At 45.6% G+C, this 7,037-nt stretch overlaps 1 non-coding gene across 1 annotated transcript; it reads left to right on the top strand.

Moving 5' to 3' along the window:
- Positions 1-6,002: 6,002 nt before the first annotated feature.
- LOC134342265 (U2 spliceosomal RNA) lies at positions 6,003-6,193 on the top strand. Its single transcript, XR_010016987.1, has one exon. It is a non-coding gene; the product is annotated as a U2 spliceosomal RNA (small nuclear RNA).
- Positions 6,194-7,037: the final 844 nt, after the last annotated feature.

Here is a 7,037-nt window from a genome sequence, read left to right as displayed (position 1 = left end):
AGATGCAATTTAATGTGGATAAATGTGAGGTTATCCAGTTTGGTGGCAAGAACAGGAAAACAGATTATTATCTGAATGGTGGCTGATTAGGAAAAGGGGAGGTCCAACGAGACCTGGGTGTCATTATACACCAGTCATTGAAAGTGGGCATGCAGGTACAGCAGGCAGTGAAAAAGGCGAATGGTATGCTGGCATTCATAGCAAGAAGATTCGATTACAGGAGCAGGGAGGTACTACTGCAGTTGTACAAGGCCTTGGTGAGACCACACCTGGAGTATTGTGTGCAGTTTTGGTCCCCTAATCTGAGGAAAGACATTCTTGCCATAGAGGGAGTACAAAGAAGGTTCACCAGATTGATTCGTGGGATGGCAGGACTTTCATATGATGAAAGACTGGATTGACAAGGCTTGTACTCGTTGGAATTTAGAAGATTGAGGGGGGATCTTATTGAAACGTATAAAATCCTAAAAGGATTGGACAGGCTAGATGCAGGACGATTGTTCCCGATGTTGGGGAAGTCCAGAATGAGGGGTCACAGTTTGAGGATAGAGGGGAAGCCTTTTAGGACGGAGATGAGGAAAAACTTCTTCACACAGAGAGTGGTGAATCTGTGGAATTCTCTGCCACAGGAAACAGTTGAGGCCAGTTCATTGGTTATATTTAAGAGGGAGTTAGATATGGCCCTTGTGGCTTAAGGGATCAGAGGTTATGAAGGGAAGGCTGGTACAGGGTTCTGAATTGGATGATCAGCCATGATCATACTGAATGGCAGTGCAGGCATGAAGGGCCAAATGGCCTACTCCAGCACCTATTTTCTATGTTTCTGTGTTTCTAGATGTGCTAAGCCATGCTGAGCCATATTTCTTCTTGAGTGTAGCTAGCTGGGGTTTCAGGATGCTTATCTCCTTGTGCACTCATGTGTAGAGATAGGACAACTTCAGTCTGTTTTGTGTGTGAAAGCTATGATGACTATTTTGTAATTTGTCTTTAGGGGCTGTCATGTAGTTCATAACTTTGGCTCCAGCCTGTCCTGTGTGGGGGGTATCTGGATGGATATAACCATGGTGTAAGGGGAATTGTAAGTCAGTTAGTGGATTGGGTGGGAACAGTCATAGACTGTTCCTGTTTGAGCGACTAACTGAGTAAGCCCCGGGTGCTTGGAATAAAGAGTTTGTACTTATACGGTCTCTGAGTGACTTTATCCGGATTCCACTTCCACAGAATGGGAGTGGTTTTAAAGGGCTGGGCTGCTGGAAGCACATTACCAGACCTGGAATGATTGCAACTGGGTCTGACAGAGGCATAACTTCTTCTGGGCACATTCAGTCTCACTCCAACTATTTCCTACCTTCTTTTGTACAGTTATGTAATGTCTGAAGGACCAGAGTTTGAGTAAATGAGACTCACCAAACTTTCTCCTGACTGAATCACTGGAATCTCCGAGTCAGATGGGTTCTCTCCCGTTGATGCTGACAATCCTCGGGCTGGTTCACTTGTTGCTGTTCCCTTGTCTTCAGTCGTGGTTTGCTTCCAGTTGGGGTTTTTCTACCAATAAATCTCTCACCGCAGGTCTAACTTTAACATGAAAGATAATGAAGCACACTAACAATAAAAAGGAGAACCAAACATTTCTGCTTAATGTTACTAAGAACAAAACTCACTGAAATTTAAACATTGAACGTAAATATAATGATCTCAGTCAGCAATCTTTTATTGTCCCTCACATGTCACAAAACGATATGGGATAAGAAGGAGCCATCATTCTGTCATGGTAAGACATAAGACACAGGAACAGAATTAGGTGATTCGATCCATCTGGTCTGCCCCACCACTCAAGCATGACTGATTTTTATTCCAACACCATATTCCTGCCTTCCTCTTGTAACCCTGAAGCTACTTAGCAATCATGATTATATTTATCGCTGGCATAAAATTACCAAAATGGCAGCCTCAACCAACCTCTGCAGCAACAAAATCCACAGATCAGACATCTTTGGCCAAAATAATTTTCTCAGGTTCAAAGGTAAGCATCTTTAATCTGAGACTGTGCTGTCAGATCACAGACTCTCCATCTAATGGAAACGTCCTCTCCATGTCCACTGTATCCAGGCTTTTCAGCATTCAGTAGGTTTACTTAACCATACATCCCTCCACCACCCCCACCGTCCCTCTGAACTCCACTGAGCACAGGTCCAGAACCATCAAATGCTCCTCATACTGTTACATGCCACAGTAAGGTCTTGTGAGTGGGATGATGTAATGATCTTGAGAGTGGGATGACGGAACGGTCTTGTGAGTGGGATGACGGAACGGTCTTGTGAGTGGGATGACGGAACGGTCTTGTGAGTGGGATGACGGAACGGTCTTGTGAGTGGGATGACGGAACGGTCTTGTGAGTGGGATGACGGAACGGTCTTGTGAGTGGGATGACGGAACGGTCTTGTGAGTGGGATGACGGAACGGTCTTGTGAGTGGGATGACGGAACGGTCTTGTGAGTGGGATGACGGAACGGTCTTGTGAGTGGGATGACGGAACGGTCTTGTGAGTGGGATGACGGAATGGTCTTGTGAGTGGGATGATGGAATGGTCTTGTGAGTGGGATGACGGAATGGTCTTGTGAGTGGGATGATGGAATGGTCTTGTGAGTGGGATGATGGAATGGTCTTGTGAGTGGGATGATGGAATGGTCTTGTGACAGTGGGATGATGGAATGGTCTTGTGAGTGGGATGATGGAATGGTCTTGTGAGTGGGATGATGGAATGGTCTTGTGACAGTGGGATGATGGAATGGTCTTGTGAGTGGGATGATGGAATGGTCTTGTGAGTGGGATGATGGAATGGTCTTGTGAGTGGGATGATGGAATGGTCTTGTGAGTGGGATGATGGAATGGTCTTGTGAGTGGGATGATGTAATGATCTTGTGAGTGGGATGATGTAATGATCTTGTGAGTGGGATGACGGAATGGTCTTGTGAGTGGGATGACGGAATGGTCTTGTGAGTGGGATGATGTAATGGTCTTGTGAGTGGGATGACGGAACGGTCTTGTGACAGTGGGATGATGGAATGGTCTTGTGACAGTGGGAGGACGGAATGGTCTTGTGAGTGGGAGGATGGAATGGTCCTGTGAGTGGGATGATGGAATGGTCTTGTGAGTGGGATGACGGAATGGTCTTGTGAGTGGGATGATGGAATGGTCTTGTGACAGTGGAGTGATGTAATGTCACGTGATGGCATGGTATAAAAGAAAAGCCGTCACTGTGACGCAGTTCTTGTTATTTAATGGTTCAACCACGTTGTTGCCGGTCGGCTGTTGTGCTGGACGTCACCGGTTTTGTTTGTTACACGTTTATTTTCCCCTCACAGTCTAGTATCAGAGAGTGAAGACATTACCAGTGTTATCCAACCCCGAAGGGTTGGGTAAAGTTAATGTCGTTCAGCGATTTGGGAGTGATTGAACTTTTTGTATCTTCTTTCGGGAAATTGTGGCATGCACGTTCGAGTTAAACCCCTGCAAGGTCGGGAAGGTTTGTGCAGTGACCACCCTCCAGCCAAAAGGTCAGTTACTTTAAGAGACTTTATTTCTTTGTGATTTCATCTGACAAGGCATCTCTCCGCTGTGATTGACAGATTTGTCATTTCTTCGAAGGAATTGTTGTTTCGGGGAAGTCTCTCCTTAATGGTAATATAAATCACTTGGACTTTTGAATTTACCGCTTTAAGACTGTGCTTCAATGAGAAGTGTTTCTAAGTTTGACTGTTTGTTAGATATTGCCACATAACTGTTAACTTCCAGTTATGTTCGTCATTTGTTTTTGAGCAGAGATTCATAAATTTTGTTGTTTGTTTATAAAGCCTGACTCATTTTCATATCTATTGCTGCTGGTTCATAATACATAAAGCATTATGTCCCACATTCTTTACAATTTTTGTGGCATACCTTGTAGTTTTAAACTTTCCCAGTCCTCTTGCCTACCATCAATTAATTAATCCTCATTATAACGCATGTTATTTCAAAGTTATATCACCCTAACTTCCTTGGGAATTCTCCACAGATGGTGCACCCTTCTCGTGGGGCATTTCTTTCTCCAGACTTTGGTTGCCAGTTAAGAAATACCTCCTTAAATGAGTGCTATTGCTAATCTACCAAATTAGTTTTTAAGAATTATTTTTTGAAGTGCATGACTTACTCACCATATGCTCCTTCACCCAAAGTCTGCAGCAGATCCCAATCTTGCATAAATGGAACTGCCATCATCCTGCACAATCACGTATGATGCTGAAAAGGGGAACACATCATCACAGGCTGAAATCATCTTCAGTTACACTTGAAGGCTCGCAAGAAGGACAGCCAGAGACCTTTCCTCCCAGTGCAGAAATGGCTGATACGAGAGGGCATCACTTTAAGGTGACCGGAGAAAAGTACAGGGGGACATCAGGTGTAAGATTGTTTTTAAGCACAGAGAGTGGTGCGTGGAACACACTGACTGCCAGGGTGGTGGTAAAGGCAGATACATTGGGGACATGAAAGGGATTTTTAGATAGGCACATAGATTTTTTAGAAAAGTAGAGGGTGATTTAGGAGGGAGTGGTTAGCCCGAGCGACCTGCACTGTGCTGTAGCAGTCTATAATGCTGTTTTCAGTTATTGACTTTTCAGAATCCACACTTCATTACCAATGCCAGATTTTACGGCACCATCCATCATTGCCACAAAGGAAGTGACAGTGAATGCATCCGGAACAACTGCACTTCTTCTGGTTAAGGATCTCTGCACTCCTGATGGGGATGGCGTTGGCGTTCCAGGATTTCGACCCAGCCACCACAACGACGGAATGGCAATATCTTTTCAATGAAAATAAGTGCCGGGGATACTTGGTCACTTCATTCAGCATTCTGCAGAGAAACAGAGCAAATGTGTCAGGTTAATGGCTGTTCCTTAGAACTGATGAAAGATCTCTGATTAAGAATCACATCACATCTGAATCATTAACTGCTTCATTCTCTACAGAATGCTGCATTACCACCGAATCCTTTTCGGTATTTTATGCCTCTTTTCCCCAGATTTCCATCTTTTTTTTCTCCCTGGAGATGCAGTAAGTGATACAAGCCATAGGTTGGGGTATGCTGTTAAATGCTGGATGGAGCTGCACAAATTTAGGCAAATACGGAATATTCATAATTACTTCCAGTATTTGGCTAGTGACATTTGGCAGAAAAGCCTTGGGATTTCAGGGAAGTAGTGGTCACTGCAGTGTACCCACATTCTCCCCCGATTATCACCGATTTCTTAACGGAACCAGCTCTGGTCAAAAAGCTGAAGTCCAGCCGGACGCTTTCTCTGTGGAAATAATCCATTGACTGCTGTGCCGTTATTTGCCACATGCCAGCTCACATTTAAATATTGTGCGAGTTGCAACCCTACCCCCTCCCTTTCGTCCGACTCTACCCCGTCCCTCTCCACCCACCCATCATCCCTCATCACACGGCCTCACTCCCCCTATTTACAACCCTCCCCTTCTTCGCAGTCCCCAGCCATCGCTTCCATCCGATGTTCCTAGCCACACTCCTCCCGTTTCCAGAGGTCCCCCCTCCCCAATCACCTGCCCCGTCAGGCCCGCCGAACGACCCGGCCCAAACTTTGCTTCTCTCGCTGCAACACTTCCGTAAACGTCATCACGCTTGCAATGACATCAGACGCTGGAGAGGGCGGACGGAACAGTTCGACAGGACTATCAGCCGAGAGGAGTTTGCATACAAACCGGGGCCGCCTCTCTCATTTGGTTGGTGCAATATCAGCTATTTTACATAATCAGCTGTATTCCGAGAGAGATTTCGCGACAAGGGGGAAAAATACAATGTATGTCAAAGATTGAGAGAAATTACACCAAACCTACTTCAAACGTTGGAGAGAAGTAGGATAAATCGGTGTCCTGTAGACAGTCGGTCCAACTTAATAGAGGGAAGACTAGCAGGATCCGAAAGGGTCCGGACAGTTGTGGGTATCGCTTCTCGGCCTTTTGGCTAAGATCAAGTGTAGTATCTGTTCTTATCAGTTTAATATCTGATACGTCCCCTATCTGGGGACCATATATTAAATTGATTTTTGGAACAGGGAGATGGAATAGGGGCTTGCTCCGTCCACTCCGCGCATCGACCCGGTATTGCAGTGCCTCCGGGAACGGTGCACCTCCCCTCGGGGAGACTAACAACAAATAAACAGTAGAATTGTGTTATCCGCATGCGGTCTATCGGGCGTATTTCCTGTTTCTGCCTCGTACTTTTTGTAGGCTACGTTTGTTTTTAATGAGGATACACATAGGCTTGCGTGGGTAAAGCAGTTTATTTACAGAATATTTAGGAGCCTCTTGACCACCACATGGAAGAAACAAGCGAGGAAACGGATTCTTCAGGTCTCAAAGGCAACAGAAACAACACGCACACAATTTACAGCAGTCGTGGATAAAGTCGGATCGGCAGTAAATCACACGCAGACAATTAATAACGAACGTGGGAATAAAGTACACACACATCCAAGGGAAAAGTCAATACGGTGCTCGAGCCCCTTCACTGTACAGGCACGGCTCAATGCTATCAGAGACAATCACTAACACCCTATTCAATGCACACCTTACCAACAATTTTCTCCAGCCATGTTCCACGGTTCTCAGCCTAAAATGAAGCAGAGTGGTCCCTCAGAAATGGCAAAGAGAGCGTTCAGCACACGGAGCGCCCTTTTAATGCAGGAAGGCTGAAGTGCCCGGCCCAGGTAATTCACAGGAACGCTAACGGCTCGGTGCCGGCAGACTGAGGCTACGTCTACACTACGCCGGATAATTTTGAAAACGCCGGTTTCGAGTAAAAACAACAGGCGTCCACACTAAGCGTTTTTCAAAATATCTCCGTCCACATTTGACGGATATTTGGGTGAATCTCCTCCTACTGGGCATGCGCAGGACACACAGAAAACAAGCGAAGAGGAAACGGTGTACTTAGTGCGCGTTTGTCCAGTTACAGACTAGAGAAACTTGAAAGGAAT

Source organism: Mobula hypostoma, unplaced genomic scaffold, assembly GCF_963921235.1.
Source record: "Mobula hypostoma unplaced genomic scaffold, sMobHyp1.1 scaffold_199, whole genome shotgun sequence".
Classification (NCBI taxonomy): Eukaryota; Metazoa; Chordata; class Chondrichthyes; order Myliobatiformes; family Myliobatidae; genus Mobula; species Mobula hypostoma.
This window is presented reverse-complemented; position numbering and strand designations above follow the sequence as displayed.